The sequence below is a fragment of the Callospermophilus lateralis genome, chromosome 13 (genome assembly GCF_048772815.1).
Source record: "Callospermophilus lateralis isolate mCalLat2 chromosome 13, mCalLat2.hap1, whole genome shotgun sequence".
NCBI lineage: Eukaryota > Metazoa > Chordata > Mammalia > Rodentia > Sciuridae > Callospermophilus > Callospermophilus lateralis.
Window position 1 is genome coordinate 29,659,213 of NC_135317.1, and position 23,305 is coordinate 29,682,517.

Sequence of the window (23,305 nt, forward strand, 5' to 3'; positions counted from 1 at the left end):
AATGTACCAGACCTTTGCAAAAGGTGTTCCAATCCTCTGGTTTGCAGAATTGAAAATGTTGAGATTGGAAAAACAGATTATTTTTTCAAACTGGGGCTTATCTCTTGATGGCTCCAAGAAGATTTGTATGCAGATGAGTAAACTCGAAAACTTCAACTCGGTGGCAGGGAGGTCTAAGGAAGAGGAGAAAGAGGAAGATTAAAAGCCCACACTCCTTCACCAGGTCCCTTCTTGGTGGTCTCAGTGCATCGTGGTCTGCAGCCCAGGCATACGCCGGCCCCGCTGGGAAGTCTGCCCTGCATGCTGGCCAAGGCCTGGCCTGCCTCCTGCTCCACATGACAGTCGATGCCTCCAGAATCATCGGGAAGGAGATAGCCTTTCCCAGACTACCCTGCCTCCTGCAGCAGGAGCAGCTCAGCTTGTGGCTCTGGGGGCTCTGCTTCTGCAAATCCAAAGGCTGTGCATTTGGAAGCCAAACATTCAGCATGTGGTTTTGTGGACAAAGCAAACTGCCATGGCTTCTCAGTGTCTGTATCTTTCTACACCAAAGGGACAAACTGTTGCGTTCACCCTTTGTACTAAGGCCGCTTCTGCATATGCCGTACTGTTTTTTAACATTATTTTTTTGTTTCTGGGGAACTTCTCATATGATTATTATGTCTTCTGATGATTTGCTGTATTATTTTACTTACAGGTGATTTTATTTTCTTATGGACAGGAAAAAAAGAAAATGAGAGGAGTGTTTGAGGCTTTCGTCACAGAGATGAGACATCACTAGGGACTCAACAGCCCCAAACACTAGTTGAAGTGCTTCCCAAAGAAAAAAATCTTAGTTTTGCCAGACCAGCCTTCCAGAAGCCCTGCACTTGGGTGGACAGGGCTTTGGCACAGGGTTGTCAGGCTGCAAAAGAGCTACAGAAGGAAAGAAATGAGTCCTGTAGCTCTGAAGCCTGCCACTGTCCTTCCATGGTCTTGGGCTATTTCAAGGTGACATGAGATGCTGTCCAAATGTCAACAGAAAGGCAGTAACATGGCAACAGTGTGCTCATTTTGAAAGACAAGGTGGCATGTTTCAGAGAACATTTATCTTAGTCCCACGTTCAGGTGAGAAGACATCAAAGGTACACTCTGCCCAGAATAAACATTGGAACTATTTCCAAATTGGCTTTTGTGGCTACACATAATGTAATTACCCTTCTTTCGGCTCTCCCTCAACAGTGAGCATGTTTTCCAAAAGCTTACAATGTCAAACCCAGGAACATTCCCATGTCGACTACTACCAGCTTGCGATGGGTTCAATTTTCCCATAAAAACATGCTTGTCCAAAAGAAGGGAAACTGTGCACTTATTCCATGCATGTAATAAACTCTGCAAGAAGTTTAACCCCCATAGGTTTGCGGCATTGCAAAGTTGTTCATGGGTCTATGTAGCAAATGATTCTCTGCCTTGACAATCATGTATACATATCAAGATTTCTATCATAATGATAATGAGGTTGATGACTTCTTGTTTTCCTCCAATAAAGACAATTAATCACCTTCAGATATACGTGGTCTGTTTTTTTCCTCTCTCTGAAGTTTGAATTTGAAGGAAGGGGTTTGGATTGAGACCCCGGAAACTCCTGCATTATCCCTAAATATTTTATATTGCCTACTCTGGGAGCAGGAAGTGGCAGGGGGCTGGAGTGCATCTTGAGTTCAGGGAGGGGGGTGTGCCCAAGTTCAATGCCCACTGGACAGGAAAACTCCCCCTTTTTCTTGCTACTGCACAAGTTGGCTGCAGGCGGTCTCAGGAACTCAGATCACACTATATATTCAAAGGCATTTGGAGGAAAAGCCGATGCTGATTCCTCAGGAAGAACCTCTGAGTCGGGGGGAGGCACAGCAGTCCCAGGCTGGAGCAATCCACACTCACACACCTCCACGTCCCCAACACAGCCTACACTTTCAATGCCCAAAGGAAGCTTTTTTTTTTTTTTCCAAACAGAAAGCCGCCTGCTTTTTTGTTTAATATATTTTGAGGGAAATTGGGAGAGAGGAATTATAATCCATAATTCATCAGATTTTTTTGTGGTGAGGGAGTCTCATGACCAGACTCCTCCAGTCCAGATAGGAAGTGGTTGTATAGAGGGGGAAAATGATTGAATATGCATTTGAGAAATGTAGACTCAAAACTGTCCCTTCCAGCCAGTATCAGAAACAATGGCATGGATCTTAGGGAAATAAGGACTGGAGTCCAGAAGTAGAGGGGTTACTGCCTGATGTGTTCTTTTAAAATCGATTCTTCTTCTCTTAGACCAGAACCTAATAAGGAGGTGTGTCAAAACAAAGGGATCCTTCAGAGGATGGCTAGGTGACATCATTAATGAGATGGGACAAAGAATTTTGTCATTTACGGGACAAAAGAATTTTGGTGTCTAACCATTTTGGGGGGTGGGGTACCAGGAATTGAACTCAGGGGCACTTGACCACTGAGCCACAGCCTATTTTGTATTTTATTTAGAGACAGGGTCTCCCTGAGTTGCTTAGTGCCTCACTTTTGCTGAGGCTGGCTTTGAACTCCGTGATCCTCCTGCCTCAGCCTCCCTAGCCACTGGGATTATAGGCATGTGCAACCACACCTGGCAGTCTAAACATTTTTGAAAGGACTATTAATGGTAAAGATGTCCAACAAACTAACTGTAAATCTAGTCCAAAGAAATACACAGAAGTATAAAACTGACCCTAATTGAAAGCAGGTATTTTTAAGGGACTAGGAGTTCAAGTGTTTTAAAGTCAAACTTTATTTTTCTTTGCTTGTCCCTCCAGTCACATGGACCAGCACCTCTATCCTTTTGATCTAAGCTCCCTTTGACCCACAAAATATTCCACTGGCGCTGAAATTCATGCCAAATTTCCTATATTTTAACATGAATTTCAGTCTTAAAAATTATCTTGGAAATATCTGTTGGTGACCAGAACACGCTTACGAGGTGATTTATTAAATCAAGTACAAAAGTAAACAAATGCCTCCTTACAGTTGTAGGATTGTTCATCCAGGAAAGAGCCACACTGTACTTGATGGCCAAAGCAGGTACGGACCGTGTGTACCCACATCCCCTTGCCTTTCTCTGAAGGATTTCCCAAGAAGGATTACTGTAACATAAAACCCGTTTCAAAAACCAGAACATGCAGGTCGCCACTCTGCTGGGCTGCTGGCCTTTAAGGTATGTATACTTGGTCAGGAACTGTGCCCAACCACATCTTCTTGCCCACTTGATTGCAAAACCTGTATTGAGCCCCCAGATTGTGCAGTCCCTAAAAGAGTACCCCAATGACACAGTCTCGGCATAGCAGTGTGCGCACACACGTGTGTGTGTGCCATGCCACAGTCGGGGCTGGCTTCCAATCTGCACCTTCTGTGCCAAGTCGAGCACTAGGGCTTGGGGGACGAGGTGCTTGTTTTCCATTCAATTCATACAAAGACGCCCTTTGGGTCCCCGCTGTCTTGGGTGGGCTCAGAGGACTTTGGAGCATTAGACTATGTGCTGTGTGCCCAGCAGGAACTTTGATCAGGTTTGCAAGGCTGGAGAGAGCTCCAGCTGGGAGCTCAGAAGCCAAGGCCAGACTCCAGAGGGAGTCCATCTGTCCTCTTTTATTCAAGGGTATGAGAATTGAAGAGCACATTTAGCCTTCAAGAGTCTATCACCCAGGGCTTGGTACACAGAAAAGCACTTTACAGATCTCATTAGGCATCATGCTGTTCCAGAGTGGGTTGGCCTCCCCTGCCTCTCTTCACTGAGATCCATTGGCAGCCCTGAAATTAGACCTAGGGGCCCTCAGTCCTCCCTGATCTGTTTTTCCTACAGGGTCCAGCAGTGCTTTTGGGTAAATCCACTCACACTTTCATACATTCATTCATTTATACATTCAACATTCTTTTGAGCACTTGCCATATTCAGAGTTTTCACTCTGAGAAAATTAAAGTAAATCTCCTACCCTCAAAAGCTGCATGAAGGACAGGAAGAATTTAGGGGGAACAATGTGAGCAGGAGCACAGAGGTGGTGAATGCAGCACCTATTTCACTGGGTGGGCACATAAGATGTGGGCAAACCAAAGGAGAGAGAGGTAGACTGGAGGAGCCTTGTTACTGTCATCAATAATAACCACTGCAACTAGTGTCACTACTGAGGACTTACTGAGCTAAGTGCATTTCATTCAATATCACATTGACCCTCAGCTTTAGCAAGGAAGGGGTTCTGATTATCCAAATGAGTTCAGAAAAGATCAATTATTCACCCAGAGTCAGTTGTATGTGTGAATATAGTTTGAAACTCAGCTTGTGTTGACACAAAGGCCATTCTGCTGTCCTGCTTCTCATGATTTGGTGCCATCATTGAATTCCAAACCATGACATTTGGATTTTATTTAGTAGGTAACTGGGAGCCATTGCAAATTATTGAGTTGAAGAGTGACATGTCAAATCAGTTAACAATTTGGAACATGACCGTTATTAGGGTCCATTCTATACCGCCAAGGGAAATTTATCTTCTGTAATAGCTCAGTCTGGCCTTACATGTGGTCTAATAAAGGAGGACCTGCAGAGAGATCATAATCATTACTGTGTATCAGCCCATATGTTTTCTGTTGTTCACTTTTATTTCTCAAGAGAGATGTCATAGAATCTGGATTTGATCTAGAATCCGAGACGCAGACAATAATGATCACATGGCTGGGTTTTGTTTTTCTATTTTTTTAAGTCTATTCTCCAGCCCTGATTAATAACGCTGGAAAGTTATGTCTGTGCGCATGAAGTTTCATCCCTGACGTGCACGCTGCCCTGGTATCTGCTTTTCTTCTCCGAGTTGCCCTCAGAGCTACTGATTTATTTTTCAAGACAGCGTCTCCAATCTCTCCTGTTCTTTCAGCCTCCCCTGAGAGGAACTGCAGCGAGCATGAGCTCATCGTTCTAATGTGTCTGCACCAGCAACATATGTTCCAGAAAGACAAGGGGCCAGAAGAGGCAGCTCTTGATCAACAGGTTACAGAGTCCAGATTCCCTTTCTCTCTTGCCCCCTCCCCCCCCCCCCCCCCCGTCTTTGTTTCCTGCCCCCTCCCTGGAACATTTCTTTGGCTTCAGCAGTACATAGGCTTTCTTGAGCAGGCAGAATCTAAACCTTTTCTTCCCTTGCTGGGTCAGGCTGTTTATCTCAGAACACAAGCACACTAGAGATTCTGAGCCGCCAAGCCAATCTGGCTCTAATTATGCAGAAGAGCACTGGGACATCCTCTCTAATGAGGGCCAGCTGTTTCCCAGCAGGGGCTCAGGAAGACAGCTGACTTTTGAACCCACCTAGCCCAAGGTGCTTGTCAGGTGGCACTCCCAGGGAGAAGATAGAGCTACTTGGAGTTGACAAAGGCATTAAGAGCCAGGCAATTGGAAAGGGCCTCACTTCCTCCTTGCTGCGTTCCCAGAGCTGCAGCCTAGGACTTCTCACACTTCATCTCTTGGGATTCAGCTAAAAAGGAGATTTTGATTTAGCAATTCAGCTGGGGCCAGAACTGCTGCATCTCTAACATGCTCCCAGGAGGCTCCTCTGCTGCTGGTCCCTGGACCACCTTTGAGTAGCAGCAAGGGGAGCTCTGGGGAGTCTCTTGCAGTGATTCTCATCCATGTGGCATATTCAGATCACCTTGGGAGCATTTCGAAAATTTTAAGGTCCAAGTCAATTGAACTAGGATCTCTGGTGATTCTCAAGTACCACTGGGACGGAACTATTGCAGCCAAATCATCACACCACCTTGAGCTGGGAGATTGAGCAGCTACCTGGAAACTCCATGGCTTCCAACTAAGCAAATCTGGACTGGAACTATAAATGATAAACAGCCTTTCTCTAAAAGAGTCCAGGATATAGTCCAGCCCAATTCTTCCCGGTCTTGCTTCAGCCAGCGTATGGTATATCCTCTTGTCTGAACTAATCTTCTGTCTTTTACCAGACCTCCTGGACCCTCCCTCTGAACCTTCTGGCACTCATTGACCCTCATCAGCAAAATCTCCTAAATTCTGTGTAGATGGAGAGAGACAGAGAGAAGTTCCCCTGCAAAGCAGGAGGGGAACCCAGAGACCTGGCCACTGAGTGGCTGGTTGCAGACTAGACAACCCCAGCCCACAGTTATTATCATATCATCTATTATCATGGGAATCGACAGATTTTTGCAGTGGTCTATTACCAGCCACTGTTTCAAACATCCCCCAAATACTAACTCCTTTTCTCATAACAACCCTACTCAATGGTTCCATTTTAGATGAAGAAAACTGAGGCACAAAAAAGGTCAAAAGCCTTGTCCCAGCCACACCAATAGTAAGGGACTGTTATGGATTAATGTTGTAATGTTTTGAATAACCAATAAAAAAATAAAATTAAAAAAAAAATAAAATGAAAACCAAAAAAAAAATTAAAAAAATAAAATAAAATAAATGAAGTTTAAAATAAATAAATAAATAAATAAATAAATAAATAAATAAATTGCATTCCCTCCCCTCAATCCCCTCATTTTCTTCAATCCATTTCTACCTTTTCTGGTGTATTTCCATCCATGTCAGCTATCTATCAGCTGTGTGGCAATAAGCGATTCTAACTATAAATATGGACTATCGCATGGCTTCTGTGTTCAGGAGTCAGGGTACAGCTTGCCTGGGTGCCACTGGCTCCAGGACACTCAGAGGCTGTGGTCCGGCTTCTGTCAGCTGGGGCCACAGTATCTCAGGACTAGAGCAGGACTGAAGGACTGCATGCAGCCCATTCATGGCCATGGCTAGGCTTTGGTCCCTGGCACCTCATGGTAGAAGTCTCTTTCCTTACCACACCATGTGGGCCTGCTCACTAGGAAATGGGGTGATCTGAGAGAGAAGTGCCCCAGATGGATGGAAGGTGCCGTCTTTCTGTAACAGATTGTGGAGAGGCACCCCACTACTTCTGCCATTCTTTGTTCTTTAGAAGCAAGTCAGCGAGCCCAGCCCACACTCAAGGGAAGGGCTTCTCAAAAGTGCCAGGGACCAGGCTGCAGGGACCACAGAGGGCTCTAAAAGTCTGCCCACCACACCATCTTCCTGCTGTCCATGTGCTCCTGACTGCGTAGTAGTCCTCATTGAACAAAAGAAAGGTTGAGCCTGGGCTGCAGACTCATGGTCTAAGTGTATGCAGGGTGGTGGAGACACTGGAGGGTGGGAAACACCAAGTAGTTCTCAAAGCTACACACCTATGTCTTGAAGTCCATTGTTTGGGTTGAAGATGTAGCCCAGTGGTAGAGCAACTGCCCTGCATGTGCAAGGCCCTGGGTTTCAGACCTAGAACCACAAAGTAAGTAAATAAGTACATAATTTTATTTTCTGCAAGAGCATAGTACAAAACACTAAAAGCATTAACAAATTGTCAGGAGGTTGTTTGAAGCAACTGAGAAGGAATTTGAACCCTCCAAAGAAAAATTAGCTTGAGCCAAACACCTCAAGTCCAAAGGCACACACGGTCCACCAAATGGCAAAGCATATGGTGCTTTTTAAAGAGCATGTGGGTACTGATCCTCCATAGGAAATGGAAAATAAGTCCCACCTGTAACAACTGGTCCTTGAAGTGAGGATTAAACCCACCTGCAGAGGCTACCTGGGAAGAGGTCAGGTGGACTGGATCCCCAGGCTGATGAAGAGCAGAGACAAGCTCCCAGGCAGAATGTGCAGCTGGACTGAGTAGAGGTGGCCCTGCCCTCTGATATGCATGCGCAGAGGAGGGTTACAGGATCTGAAGCACTTTGCCATGAGTGACCACAGGGTCCTCAGAACAGCCCCTGGAGATAAGTGGGGACGGCACAGATCACAGCTCTGCCACATACATGATGAACCTGAGTCTGAGAAAGAGAAAGTGACATGTAAGGGTCACAGTCAGTTCCGCTCAGGGCCAGTGCAGCATCTCTCACCTGCAACCCAATAGACTGGAAAGTAGCAGCGGAAACCCAGCTAAAAAAAGGACCCAGAAGAAAATTAGAAATTGAATTTTCACTGAGGCCTCCCCAGTACAGGTGACACAACCCACAGCAGGCGGGATACTGAGAGGAGGAGGTGGACAGGGGCACATCCTGCGTCTTTCCTGACCTGCTCTCTGGGTTGAGTTTCCAGCTGTCAACTCCTTGGCCACTCACAAGCAAAGCATAAGCACCAGGAAGGCTTGTTCCTCTCCGTCGGTACCCTCTCCATCTTCTCAGGGAGGATATTTGCATTCAACAGAAACTTCCTGAGTACTTCCTGAAACATACCAGGAACCCCCACCCAAAAGACCCTTGCCATGATTCAGCTTCTCCAAAGACCCTCCCCATAATTACCCTAAAGTTTCCAAGAGTGGCAAAAGAATGTCAGCAGGGTTTCCACCGAGGGCATTGTGGTTTGAAACTTCCTCTTTCTTGGACGTGCCAAGTTTGCAAACAAAGGTGTGATAGAGTGTGTCTCAAGGAGAACTTGTTGCTATGCAAAAGATGCTATCTCTGTTTTCTTGGTAAAAACTTGTAAAACATCTGTCCAGCCTCAGAGTCTGGGATAGAGAGTCACTGTTACATACCCACCCACTGACATGTAACCACCCCACTGAGTATTTAAATTTAAAGAATTTCCAGACTCGGGGTCCAGAGATTTTTAGGCATGAGCCCCTCTGGACCACTTCAGCTTAAATAAACCTGTTTATTGAAAATTCCTTGGGTATCCAGCCTCATCTGTCCTATATCACTCCTACATGCTGGACCCTGATCCATGCCCTGAGGATACGGAAGAGAGTAACACACACACACACACACACATACACACGCATAAGCATCCTCACTGAGTTTCCATTCATTCCCCCAATTTTCCCCATCTCCCTTTTATAACATGGCAGGTTATAACAGGTTGTCAGGTGAGTTCTTTGTCTCAAAAATTTGAAGAATGAAATCCAGGGACACAAGGGTGACAGTAAAGTAACAAAATTTACTAGAATAATAGGAAAAAAAAAAACAGAGGTCCTGAAGAGAGAGAAGTCCAAAGAGAGGGTTGCCAATGGGTGTCAGTTGTCCAGGGGTTTTCATGAACTTGATCTGTCCCAATAGTTGATTGAGGGAGTATAGAATTCAGAAAAATTTCTATTTTGTCTTCTACTAATCTGGGGACAGTAGTCTCCAAGCCTTTATCAACATAAGGATGGGGGTGAGGGTTTGTTGGCTCAAGAGCAAGTGCTTTAGAGAAGATTTTGTGGAAACTAGAGGGGGGAAAGGAAAAGTGCGTGTGGGGGGACATGGAGATCAGTAGAGGAAAGGGAGGGGAGGAAATGAAGAAATCCTGGGGAGTTATATTGGCCAAGTTATATTGTTATATTGTGTGCATGTACGAATATGTAACAACAAATCCCACCATTATGTACAACTATAATGCACCAATTTTAAAAATGAGGGAAAAAAAGTCTACTTGTCTGGGATCATTGAGCACTAGACATTATCTAGCTCTGTCTCAACATAAGCCAAAAACTCTCCATATTTCTCACGGTGATTTCCTCCACATCAGCCACTGAGGGAAGGTCTTTGAACCCAAGGGGAGTCCAGAAACTTGGTCCTAGTCCCGGATACATCACTAATGAGCTATATAATCTTGGGTGATTCATTCCAATCTTTGTCCTTCTGTTTTCCATTTATACATTGACTACATGAATTTGACAAGAAGACCTCTAAGGTAAACTTTAGCCCTTCAAAACTTTCTGGTTGGTGCTCAGACATAGCCCAAGTACCATGTTAGAATTACAGTGGGTTCCAGCACCCCTCTTGGGTCTTGCTCTTTACCTGGAAAAAGGTGTTGCCAAGCCAGGTGTGCTGTTTCCTGAGTAACATGGGAAAAAATCAGCAGAGCCCAGGAATTTCAGGGTGTGGTTTTTTGTTTTGTTTTGTTTTTCAAACTTGGATCCCAGCCCAGATCAGAGAAGAGGTAAAACTTTTCTAGTCGTCATGAAATGCACATTTCCTGCTACTCCCCTCCAAGTCTGGTGTTAAATTAACAAGCTCAAATGTGTACATTAACAAGATGACTCAGGCTCAGGGAATGTGGGTAGCATGACACTGGTTTTAAATAATGGCAGTAAGAGGACTTTTCTGGTCCTTTTGTTGACAAAAGACAGCAAGACATCATTAATCTAGGTCAGTGATCTCTAAACAGTTTTGATTGTGAATCCTGATGATAAAATATTTTTGAGCATGTTCCTAATATATGGATGTTTATGTACTTGGAAATTATAGTACTAAACCCTACTTATGAACATATAACACACACAAACACAAAGTCGGGAAATTAAAGGGACAAGATCAGAACAAAAGAAACTCTCTTCCACAGAACAAAGTTTTTATCTTTGCTACATTAATGTGGGGTTTTAATCATGATTTAAGAGTTTGTAATACAGCAAATTGAAATTTAGCTTTCAAGTCTAGTGGATCTAAATTCTTGATTTTTAAGTGTTCTTGTAAGTGAAAAAGTTATGATTCAAAAAAACATAGATCTAAATGGAAGAAGTCTATTATTAGAGGTGCTTGTAATTAGGGACATGACCATATACAAATTGGAAACTTATAAGACTGAAGGTAGGGACATTGCAGGTGGTTCCTTCTTTCCCATTTCTTTTCTTTCCTTTCTGCCAAGGGCTTTTGTACCTCTTTAAATCAAGCCTTATGAACCTGCAACTATAATTCATGCACAAACAATTCTCTTAGTCTATTTTTTAAAAAATAGGTTAATATTTATATTTAATTCTTTATAAAGACAAATCTTTTGAGAATTTACAACTGGATGGAAAATAGAAGGTTTTTCTCTTGGATAAGGTACTCCTGGGGAACTTATAGCTTCAGACCACCAGAGAAACTTTTGGAGAACTTGGCCCCTTTTCATGGAACTCAGCCTAGTATTGAGAAGAATCGACGAAGAGACAGCGCAAAAACCTTTAAAATATTTTTTTATTTTCATCAATGCTATGGTTTGGGTGTGAGGTGTCCCCAAAAACATCATGTGTAAGACCATGTAAGAAGGTTAAGAGGAGAAATGATTGCTTGTGAGAGTCTTAGCCCAATCCATGAATTAATCCCTGATAGGGATTAATTGAGTGGTAACTGAAGTAGTGGGGTGTAGATGGAGGAAGTAGAAATTGGGGTGTGACTTTGGGGTATATATTTGTATCTGGCAAGTGGAGTCCTCTCTCTCTGCTGTCTGATCATCATGTGAGCTGCTTCTCTTTGCCACACGCTTCTGCCTTGATGTCCTGCCTCACCTTGAGCCCTTAGGAATGGAGCCAGCCACTTATGGACTAACACCTCTGAAACCGTGAGCCCCTAAATAAACCTTTCCTCCTCTACAGTTGTTCTGGTCAGATCTTAATCACATCAGTGGAAAAGCTGACTAAAACAGTCAAAGTGGCTTCTATGTCTTTATAATAACTGATTAATACATGCAGGAGACATTTCATCCATCCACAGGCAAGGCTTAGAATACTTAGAATTAGACAACGCTCACAACCAGTCTGTAGCCTAGACCGTAACCAAGACCCCTTTAATGATACTGCCTCAGTGGCAGGGAAAGTACTTTCAGATCTCTTGGTGACTATCTTGAAAACCCAAGCCTACCACATAGCGGTAAATCTTACACTAATCTAGGGGCTGTAAGTGAAATGGGCACTGTGAAATTGTGAGTCCTTTTCTGGTTCCAGTCTGCTTGTGACTGATGTTTGTGACCTGTAGTGCAAAGAGCTAAATGGAGAGAGATGCAGATAAGATGCTTAACCAGAAAGAGCACCATCTGTGGTATTACTGAGGCCCAAAGACGTCCCCTAGTGCAGGACTTCCTGAACTTAAATGTGCATACAAAACATGGGGGCATCTTTGTTAACATGAAGATCATGATTCAGTCACTCTGGGATGGGGTCTGAGATTCTGTATTTCTAGTAAGTTCCCAGAAAGCCCAGGCACTGCTGGCCAAAACCCATGCACCCTGAGTAACCAGCCCCAGCATATGTGCCTCTTCAACAAGGAACACAGTCTTTCTTGGACCTGTTTGCTGATAGAAATCAACAAGAGAGGTATCAAAGTAGAAGATGGTGTTGGTGAGCTATACATAAAGCACAGGAGCTATAGGTAGTAATTAATCATCAAGAGGTTGGCTGCCCAACAAACTACCAACTCCTCAGTGATACCTCCATGCCGCAGTCTGGCTGGGCACAAATAACCGGGAGGTCAAGCCACTTGTAGATTCAAGCAGGAACGAACTTTATTTTCTAACTCACGTGAATGCCACCCACTCGACCCTCCAGGAACTCTGCGAGCTCAACCAGAACTCAACCAACCCACACAAACTCTCTAGGAACTTCGAGAGAGCTCAAAAATAGCGGGCACCGGAGGCAGCAGGAACCGCCCCTTCTGGCAAAATGCCAGGCACCATCTTGACCTGGCCGTGGCTCTCAACACCTCCAACCTAATAAGATGGCAACTCTGGGTTAAATGCCTTTTGGCTGCTGCATCCTCTGAGGAGCAGATCTAGCAGCCAAACTGGAGTAGAGCTCCTGGGCACCACAGCGCCCCCTGCCGGCAGGAGGAAATTACAGGGGAGACCAGGTGCTCTTTAGGGAAGAAGCCACTGCTGAGTCTCTGGTCAAAGATGTGAAGGGAAATAGCCCCTCAGTTTGGGCTGTGGGCACATAGCCTTCTACTGTAGCTCTTCATGGAAGGAAGGGACAATCACTCTGTGGCTTAGCCTGTTACAACTCTAGCAAGAACAAGAGGGTCAGGAGTGCCCAGCAGGACACTTCCGGCATCCTCTCCAGCCTACAAGGTAAGACCCAGGGGACAAAAGGGGCAGTCATTGCTTTCTCTGGAGACCACATAGCTGGTTCTCCTTATGTTCTCCTCAGAGACCCTCCACCCCGCACCGCAACTGCAAAGTAGCTAAAAGTAGCTGGAAACTTCTATTGTCATTTTTTTTTTAAATGGAGATTAAAGATTACTCTCTGGCAGGGTCTCCCTTTAGACTCAATCCCCTCTCTACCAGAGAGAAAAGCTGTGGACTAAGAAAATTGTGTGATGTTAAATTTGGGTAAAGCAGAGCAAGGTGCCCCAGCACCCCAGAGATTAGTATGCGCCGTCCTGTTTTTCCCAGGGAATATGAAATGGTTTTGGAACATTTCCTAAAGTGGCTGTGAATTAGCTTGTGATGTTCTTAAAGGCACCCTCCCACAGATTCACACTTGGAGCAGACTTGAGGAGGCTACTAGGTTAATTTCCTCATTTAGGATGAGCAGCTGCACCCTCTGGCTTCCTCTTACCCCCAGCTCTTTTGTTACAAATCTAAACAGTGAAGAGTGGATAGGAGGGACACGGGAGCAAGGACCATGACTCTTTGGCTCTCCACCATCAAATCCCCAGTGTTCTGGTGAGCACTAAATAACCATTTGTTAGATGAATTGATGAATCACTGATTTACTGCGTCAGTGATGGGAGTGACAGCAGTGGCTCTTAGCTGGGCAGCCTCAGATCCTGGATGAATGCCAATGATTCCCTAATGCTGTTCACCTCTGGGTATTTTTTCCCAAAGCCAGGGCATTTGGGCACTGACTACCTCAGCTCAAGTTCATGTTCCCTTTATCCAAGCTCTGCGCTCCCTCTGGTCATTCATTCAAGGCTTTTACACTTGAAAACATGATGGTGCACAACAGAGCATTCCAGTCAAGTATTTAAGAACTGTAGGGGCTTCTGGGAAACACTGGGAACAGGAGTCCACCAGCGTGCCTGGACCTTGCTTAAGCATGGATGAGGCCCACTCGCCACCAGTACAGAGGTCTCCCAGCCTTCAGTCTCAGACATGCCTGGCCCGTGAGCAGTCTTCACAACAGCTTCAAGGGGCAGCAAGCCAAATCAATTCCATCAGAGACAGTTCCAGATGTTTCCTTTCAGCCTGCTGATTGTGTGCGTCTGATATATCCTAGAGGCCTAGGAGAACACAAGAAACTTTGAGGGCCTGGTCAGGAACAGGCAGGGTGTTCCCCTAAAGGGGGAAGGGGATGGAGCAGAGGTTTCACTGGCAAATAGAAAGAGGGATGCAAAACCACCCCTAGCTCTGGTGCCTTGTTGATGATTTTGACTCTGAGAAGGGTCTACTCTTCTGAAAATGAATTGGAATGGAAAATGATGAAGAGAAGTTGGATCCAGTAAGGATGTGCCCTGGCAGATCCCTCAGACCTAAGAGGTGGGCTGTCTGCCCACAGTGAGAGCCAGGAAGAAAAGCTGTCCTTGGTTATCACAGAAGCACATCTCAGCCACTTTTATCCCTCCCAGCCTTGCCCAGGCCCTCCCTCCTTCTCAGCTTTCTAAAGAGAATTTTTTTTTTTTGCTCAGGGAATAGGAGCTGAGCTATAGGCTCAAAGCCTGCATTTCTCTCAGCCAGATGCTTTGTTTATTCTGGCACCTGCCACAGTGGGCCAGAATGGCCTCTTAGTCTGCTTCCCTGTGGCCCAAACACCTGCCAGCCCCAGGGCTACTCATGGGCAAGCTGAGATTAAGGTCCACAGCTGTGTGGCAGGTGAGCCAGCAAGGCGGCCCAGCAGTCAGCCTGCCCTCGGGCTAATCCCCTTCTGGGGATGATTTGCTTTCCGATTGGGAAAGACCTTTCTCATTTCTTGTTTTAACACTTCTGACTGAGCTGAATCTTAAGGCCCAGCTCAGCGGCTCCTGCCTTGGCTGAACATTGGAAGCTCCTGCGTGCATTTCCTCTGGTTGTGATTTCATTGCTTTGAGTGTGACCTGGACATTGGAATGCTTAGGGGCTCCCTTAGGTGATACTACTATTCAGCAACAGTGGGACACCCTGAGCAGCTGAAGTATTGATCCATCTGATGAAGATTAAAGAGCCTGGCCCCAAACCTCTCTAGGTTTCTCTGGTTTGTACAAAGCAGGGTTAACTTGGAGAAGAAAGATTTAATTAGGATGCTTCTGTCTATGGCTCCATGGAAACTTTCCTTGTTCTGGTTTTTTTTTTTTTTCCCTGTGTTCTTTAAGGGCAAATCCACCCGCTGACTGCTCTCTTTCCTTCTGAGCAGAGAATTTTAAAACAGTGTTGACACAATTAACATAATATTGCCAAATAAAAGTTATTTACTTTCCCAGTGAAATTTGAATTTCAGAAAAATCAGTTAAGTTTTTAAATATAATTATGGCCCATGCATTATTTGGGATATACTTATACTAAGAAAATATTTAAATTTAGTTAGGCAGCCTATTGGACAAACCTGGTGACTACAGTAGATCTACTAATCAGAATGATATTCTTTCTGTTACAAAGGACAAAAACAACTCAAGTTAGGCAAATAGGGAATAAAAGGAATTAATTGGTTCATCCATGTATGATTAGGCGGTATTTAGATGTCTCCTCTGATCTTTCTCCATCTCTTAGCGCTTCCTTTCTCCTTGAGATCTTTCCAGATATTCGGGAAGAAGGAGGTCCCTGATAGTTCTGCCCTAAGAAAAGAGAGAAAAAAATCTCTCCTGAGAATCCCAAGAAACAAGGAAAATTGGTGTTTTAGCTTTTTTCACTGCTGTAACCAAAGGACCTGACAAGAACAATTTTAGAGGAAGAGAAATCTATTTGTTGCCCATGGTTTTAGAGATCTCAGTCCATAGATGGCTGACTCCATTCCTCGGGGCCTGAGGAGGGCAGGACATCGTGATGGAAGAGTATGGTGGAGAAAAGCGGCTCACCACATGGCACCAGGAAGCAGAGAGCTCTACTCAACAAGGACTGCATATAAACCCCGAAGACATACCTCCAGGGCCCCACCTCCTCCAGCCACACCCTACCCACCTACAGTTACCACCAATAATTAATTCCTATCAGACGATTAAGGCACTGAGGAGGTTAAACTTTTTATAACCCAATCATGGCTAAACTTTCCTGCATTGTCTCACACATGAGCTTTGGAGGGGGGACACCTCATATCAAAACCACAACAGCTGGTTTTTCTAGCTCAAGTCATGTGTCCGTTCCTGAACCGAGGAAATTGGTTCCAGGGCTTTGTGGATACCATAATCTGCTAGTGCTCAAATTCCTTTTATAAAATAGTGTGATATTTGCCTAGAACCTGAGCATATCCTCCTGTATACTTTCAATCACCTCTAGAGTCTATATAATACCTAATAAATGTAAATGCTATGTAAATAATGACTATGCTGCATTGTTCAGGAATAATGACAAGACAGTACAAATTCCTTTTTTTCAAGTATTTTCCACCCATGGCGTGTTGAATCCATGGATGCAGAGCCCACTGATACTGAAAGCTGATGTTCTCTGCTCCCAGCTGTTCACATGCTCCCTTCTTACCACATCACATGGATTGATCAGCATTATAATGAGTCAGGGATTAGATGGTTTTCTAAGGGAAAGGATTTTGAGCAAACAGATGTCTATCTACTATATTCTACAGAAGAAGAAAGGCACTTCTTGGTCATCCCAAATGTGCACATATACTGCCCAAGGAAGGGAGACTCTAAATTAGGATAGTATTATGGTTTGGATCTGGAGTGTCCACCAAAAAAGCTCATGTGTTAGTTAATGCAGTGATGTTCAGAGGATGGTGAGTGCTGTGACTTCATCAGTGGATTAATCCATTTGATGGATTAATTATCTGGACTACTGGGTGGTAATTATAGTCAGTTGGGACATGGCTGGAAGAAGTAGGTCACCCCTAGGTCACTAGGGGTGTGATCTGGGGAACTAAAACTGTCCCTGGTTGTTCCCTGTCTCTTTTGCTCTGCTTTTTGGTTGTCATGAGCTTCCTCCACACCCATCTACCATGATGTTTCTGCAATGGAATCAGCCAACCTTGGACCAAGACCTCTGAAACCTTGAGCCAAAGTAAATCTCTCCTCCTCTAAGTGGATCTTGTCAGGTATTTTGGTCACAGCAATGGAAAGCTGGCTAACACAGATGGTGTGTGAGGTCAGAACTACTCCTCAAGGCTCTCTAAATGGACCTATCCAGTTGACCAGTAGTTCTAGCAGGACAGCAGCTCACCTAGGCCTCTGCTCTCCAGCAAAGTGCTCTGCATGTAGAAGAGATGAAGGTCTAGACTGTTATTTGGGAACCAGTGCTGTCCTTGGAGGAGATTTGCTCTTCCAGTTCAGTGCATCCTCTGGCTATAAAGATGGGAAAACTCTTGATCTGCTATCGGGTGAGGGCACCCACTTCTGATGCCTAAATGACTCTTACACAATACCCTTCCCCCACTGTACTCTGATAACCTCAGGTGACACCTGAGAGTTCTCCTGTCCTGTGGCTGGGTGGCCAATTTTGTTCCCAAGGGCCAAAGAACATCTAGATCCACAGGGTTTGCCCCATCCTGTTTTGTGCTAGGAAATTTCTGTCCATGTGCCTCCTGTTTGAGTTCTAAATAGTTCTAAATAGCATATGTGTCTTGAGGCAGGGATTCTGTTTTCTGCTCTCCAAGGTCTACCGTTAGGCTTTGTTGAATGTTTTAAGTAGAAAGAGGAGGAGGAATTCTTCATCATCCTCTCATCTCTGGATAATGATGTCTTATTGCCTTCTCTATTTAGTGTTCCTCTCAGTCAGGGGTATTTATGAGACTCAACTTTTTCATAACAAGATTGCCTATCTCATAATTCAAGAAATTCTGATTGGACTAGTTCAGACAAAGGGCTGGATTGGAATATATATTTTTTGCTTTTTGAAGAGCTCCACAAATAATTCTGATAATCTACTCTCTACTTCCCACAAATCTCTCTTGAAAATTGTTCTAAAATAATCCTCTCCAAATGCTTGGAATATCAAATCTAAGGGTGCAGCATCAATGCCTGGGTTTTCTTTTAATATATCCTCACACCATGATGTACCACAATTGTATTAAAAATAATTGAATAAAAATATCAGCCAACCAAATGTTGCATGCCACTCACCAATTGTAGTCTTATATTTACGAGTGCTTTGGGGCAAGCACAAAAAGGAGATTCCTTAATTAATGGAGGCGATTCCCCCTGTTAAGATGGCTTAGGTTTGCTTCCGACAGCTTGGGGAGAGAATGCAAGAGAAACTCACAGTTCTTTCTCCTCTAACTCCTGGAAACACGTTGTGACAGTCTTCCCCATAGTATTTTAGGGTGGAACTGCCCCTGGAGTCATGGCTTTTAAATATGGTGATAGATGAATGCTCTGTTTGCTTTACATTTTGTTACAACTAACGTGAATCAAATCCTGCCCAACCATGTCAAAAAGAATAAATTGGGATCTGGGAAACATAAGACCGAAAAAAAAAAAAAAACAGTAAGGAAAACTCTTATGGGGTTGCCAGATTGGCAGAATAGGCAAGTGAAGGTGAGAACATGGAGAAGACAGGTGTCCACAGCCTGGGGCTCCCACTCCCTGTAATGTAGACTCACACCTGTCAAATCTGAGCTTACTTTGGTGCCTGATTATAAGCAACATTCTTCCCATCTGACTATCAAACTATTCCTTTCGAGCCAGTGGAAAAAATAACAAAGCCCTAGGCTTCTCTAGTTTGGACCCTTTGATGTCTCAAGTCTTTTAAAACAAATGAGTCAAAATCATTCAAGGGACCTGTCCCATCTCCATTCCTTGTCCCCCACCCAAATGAAAGCAATGTTTTCTAGTCAAGTTTCCACAAGTCAGGATGATATATGAGTTTATCAATATCTTGCCAAATGTGTTGTTTTCAGATTCATATCATAACAGAAATGATAGTAGTTTATACTTTTTGAAAACTTTTAGCATCAGATTCCTTTCCCAGCAGTGGAAACCTTTCTATAGAAGCTGCTCTAAAGACATAAGGAAATGGTGCATAACCCACCCTCTTAGGGGTCTGAAGGCATTATCTGAGGAAGCCGTTCACAAGCCCAAATTTCCCTATGAACTTGTGGCTTCCCTTAAAAATGAATGAAATTTTTAATATTCTATATTATATCTAGGGTAATTTTAATATAAAAATATTATAAATAACTTACTATCAGGAAAGCAGAAATGAATAAAGGTAACATCATATAACTCTATTTTAGGATCCCTGAACTTTAAGAACATGAACTCACATAAATATGTAGATAAAAATAACTGTGTTTTTCCACTGCTATACAAGTTATGACGGGTAATCATGAAGGAGAGCTGCTCAGAGTGCTGCCAACAAGTTGGCAAAGTACGAGGTTTGGGGCCACTGTTTGGTGGAAATTAAGAAAGTCAAGTTGAATGGAAGTCAAAAGCTTCTGATCCACTCTATATTTTACCATCTTGCAAAGAACTCATCAAGAACATTTTCTGTAAGGGCAGAAGACTACATGTGGGTCTTAATTTTACCCATCAGTGTAATGATTTTCATTACACATCAAATAATGGAGAATGTCAAACCCTTCACATTTCTCACAACCAATTCTCTTTCACAATGTCAGTGCTTTTCATTCCAAGGATCTTGTCATGTTTAGTTTTTCAAACATTCAATTTGCCTTGAAACTGTTGAAGGGCATTCAACCTTGAAAAATATGTACTTTAAAAAGCAGATTCTTTGAATCATATGTATGTTTTAAATGTATTGTCAGTGGTGGATTGCTAAACCCTTTCTCCAAGAGAAAAAGAAAAAAAAGTCCTGATTTATTGTGTTGCCAATTTCTGTGGTGTAAATGCTCCCACTGTGGCTGATTCCAGGCTACCAATATGGCATCACTGAATGCAGAGTTGAGAAGAGATTATCCTCATGAGTAGTTATCAGCAAGTTCCAACACGCCACTGATTTAAATCTATATGCAAACAGGTGCACACAACTATAAGTATAATTTAACAAATATGTATAAAGGGAACACCTGTATAACTCCACCAAAATCAAGAAATGGAACATTTGACCTATACCCTAAAAGTCTACGACATACCTCCTCTTCCTTATTAGTTAACCACTGTCTTCACTTGTAGAATCAACTCTCCCTTGCCATGTACTTTTATCACTTAAGTATCCATCCCTAAGCATTCTGATTTAATTCGGCCTATTCCATCTATACATAGATGGAATTTATACATAAATGGAATCATGCACGGTACTTTCTTTTCCTATTCGCTTATTTTGCTCAACATCTTGTTTGTGAGATTTATCCAAGCTGTTGCATGTAGATAGAGTTCATTCATTTTTATTGCTGTATTGTGTTACAACATGGGAATATACTCAGTGATCCTCTGGAGCCAGCTTGTGAAGACTCATGAGAGCTGATTGTTAAATGTTCATGGGTTTTGTAAGCTAGTTGGTATCATATTGGGAGCTTGAAATTGGCCAATATGGAAGTATTTACACTGTGGAATTTGGCAAATGCTTCAAATCAGAGCTTTTCCTCTCTATTGTTAAGCATCTTCCAGCATGCCAGTGGATGGATGTACAATAAGTGGATTCATTTATTCTTCAGTGTATGGATATTACCACAGTAAATGGGTGTTTCCAGTTTTTGCCTATGAACATTCTCTTCTATGTGTAGAACATTCTTTTCTATGGTAGAATGCACTCACATTTCTAAGGGACAGTGTATATAGCCTAGGAGTGAAATGCTAGGTGATAAGATAAAAATTAATAATGAAAATAGTGCATACCAGAATTTATTAAATGTATTGATATATGATATGATATGCATGTGTTCAGTTTTAGTTAATAATGTCAAATAAAGTTCCCAGTCCACATCAAGGCCTCGCATCTCTGTTTGAGAATTCCTATAACTCCTGTTATTCCTATTACACCCCTTGGTATTGCCAGACTTGTAAACTTTTGCCAGAGTAGCGGTTGTATACTTATATGTCATTATGGCTCAAAGTTACATTTTCCTAATTCCTAAAGAGTTTTGAGCACTTTTCCTTATGTTGTTTGGTCTGTTTGATTTTTTTCTCATGTAAAGTACTTGTTCAAATATTTTGCTGGGTTTTTTTTTTCTGTCTATTATTGATTTTTCAAGGTCCTTTATATATTCTGGGTTTTGTAAATCAAGCATCTCATGCTATACATTTCTAATTCTTTTTTCCTTTTCCCTGAAGTTGTTATTCCATTAACAAAAATCTTATTTACAGTAATATGAGTACATTGGTACAAACTCTAGATTTATTATGATCCGTGTGCATGAATTTTGTTTGACCCCCTTCAAACCTCTCTGGAATCACTTCATTTCTCTTATTGTCAGCTAAAATTTAAAGATGAAATGTAGCGATTCTTTTCATTTCTGTGAGATTCAAAGAGCCATGGAGAAGAGAGAAAAATTCTCTTGAGTTACGCCTAGGATCTTGTGTTCTACTGTCTATGTCAGCTCAGATACTTTTAAATGTCCTAGGTCCACTTTATCTAGGCAGTGGTTCATTTTCATAGATTCCAGAAGCTTCCTGCAACCCAACAAAATGCCCTGGCAGATATAATTCCCAATAACTTTCTATACCTTTTGAGGTACTATTGAAGGTTCATGGTAAAGGAGAAATAGGAAACAAAAAGATGATCATATACGCAGAAGACACCTCCCCCCTAAAGCTACTGTTTATTAATCAAACTGAACTTCATTGTTCCTATACTGGTTGAGTTTTATCTATGGTACTTGAAAATTTTGCCCTCCTTTGTAAAATGAACAAAAGAGCTTAACAGTATCTAACCTTTAAAAAGAAAACAGAAATAAAAACATAAAAACTTTTTAGCAAGCTGGGCACTGTGGCACACGCCTGTAATCCCAGTGGCTTGGGAGGCTGAGGCAGGAGGATCCAAAATTCAAAGTCAGCATCAGCAAAAGCAAGGTGCTAAGCAACTCAGTTAGACTCTATCTCTAAATAAAATACAAAATAGGGCTGGGGATGTGGCTCAGTAGTTAAGTGCCCCTGAGTTCAATCCCCAGTGCCACCCCCCAAAACAACTTTTTAGCAAAAGATTCTGCTCCTAAGTTAAACCACCATTAAGCAGAAAAGATATTCTAAATAATATTCTCTGTTCAAAATCCCTTTTCATGTGGAAATTTCAAATACTTTATTAAGTAACTCTTAGATCAAAGAAAACATAGAACAATACTGAAGAATTTCCCAAAGTATTGTTAATGAAAATAGTGCATACCAGAATCTATTAAATGTATTTAAAAAACTGATTAACTTCACTCTTTATAATAGAAATGCAAATTAGAAGTACACTGAATCAGCCTTTTGGCTAAGATTAAGTGTAATATCTGTTCTTATCAGTTTAATATTGGATACATGCTCTATTTAAGGACAATGTGTTAAATGAATTTTTTGGAGCCAGGGAGATCAAATAGGAGTTATTTCATCCATTTCCTGCATTGCCCTGAGTGTACATCCTGCAGGGATGTACAAAAAGATGATCATATAATGATTATATAATCATATAATCAGGGGGTGTGGGTGGTGGGGGAAAGCATACTGAGATACCATTTCTCATTTACCAGACTGGAAATTTTTTTTTCTTTCTTTCTTTTTTATTTTTTTCTTTTTCTTTCTTTTTTTTTTTTTCTTTTTTTTTTTTTTTTGGCCAGCAGGAATGTAAAATGGGACAGCTGCTATGGAGGGGAACTTGCCAATCTCTAGCAAAATTATATACATTTACCCTTGACCCAGCAGCACTGCTTGTTAAAGCAAAAGACTAGAAACAACCCAAATGCCCATCTACAGAAGCCTGGGTGAATAAATTGTGGTGTCGCTGCAGGGTAGAGAGATCCAAAATACTGCAAAATCAATCTTAAACATTTTCAATGATATTGCTGATAATGGTGTTGCAAAATTGATAGGCTGTTGCAGGTATATTGTAAGAAAAGGCAAATAAATACTTAGGTTGGTGTCCTGGGGAACTAGGGTTTTCAGTAGTAGAGAAAGAATCAAAGAGGTTAAGTAAAACAGTTTAAAATTGAACTGTAAGTATCACTAGGTATTTACAATGATTCTTTTTTAATTTGTGCTTTCCACTATTTCCCCTGGAATAGTATATGAACAATGACCTTGTCGGTAGCATTGAATACCTCCAGAATCAGACTGTGGAATCTAAATGCCATTTCTGAGTATAATAACCCAGAGCATCTTAGACAAAATGCTGATTCCAGGTATGTATCAGGGATTTTAGAAAAGGAGCCTGCAACATCTCACACTGGAAAGCACCGAGGTCATCAAGGAGTGCTTGGTTGTGTCCAAGGATACAGAGGCAGATTACCTCAGGGTAACTAAATCATTGATGAACAAGAGGGTGGTTCTTCCTAGAAGTATTCCGAAATTAGCATAT

At 42.6% G+C, this 23,305-nt stretch overlaps 1 pseudogene; it reads left to right on the top strand.

The window, feature by feature from the left end:
* Positions 1-22,207: 22,207 nt before the first annotated feature.
* On the top strand, positions 22,208-22,375 carry LOC143379782 (U2 spliceosomal RNA; annotated as a pseudogene).
* The last annotated feature ends 930 nt before the right edge of the window (positions 22,376-23,305 follow it).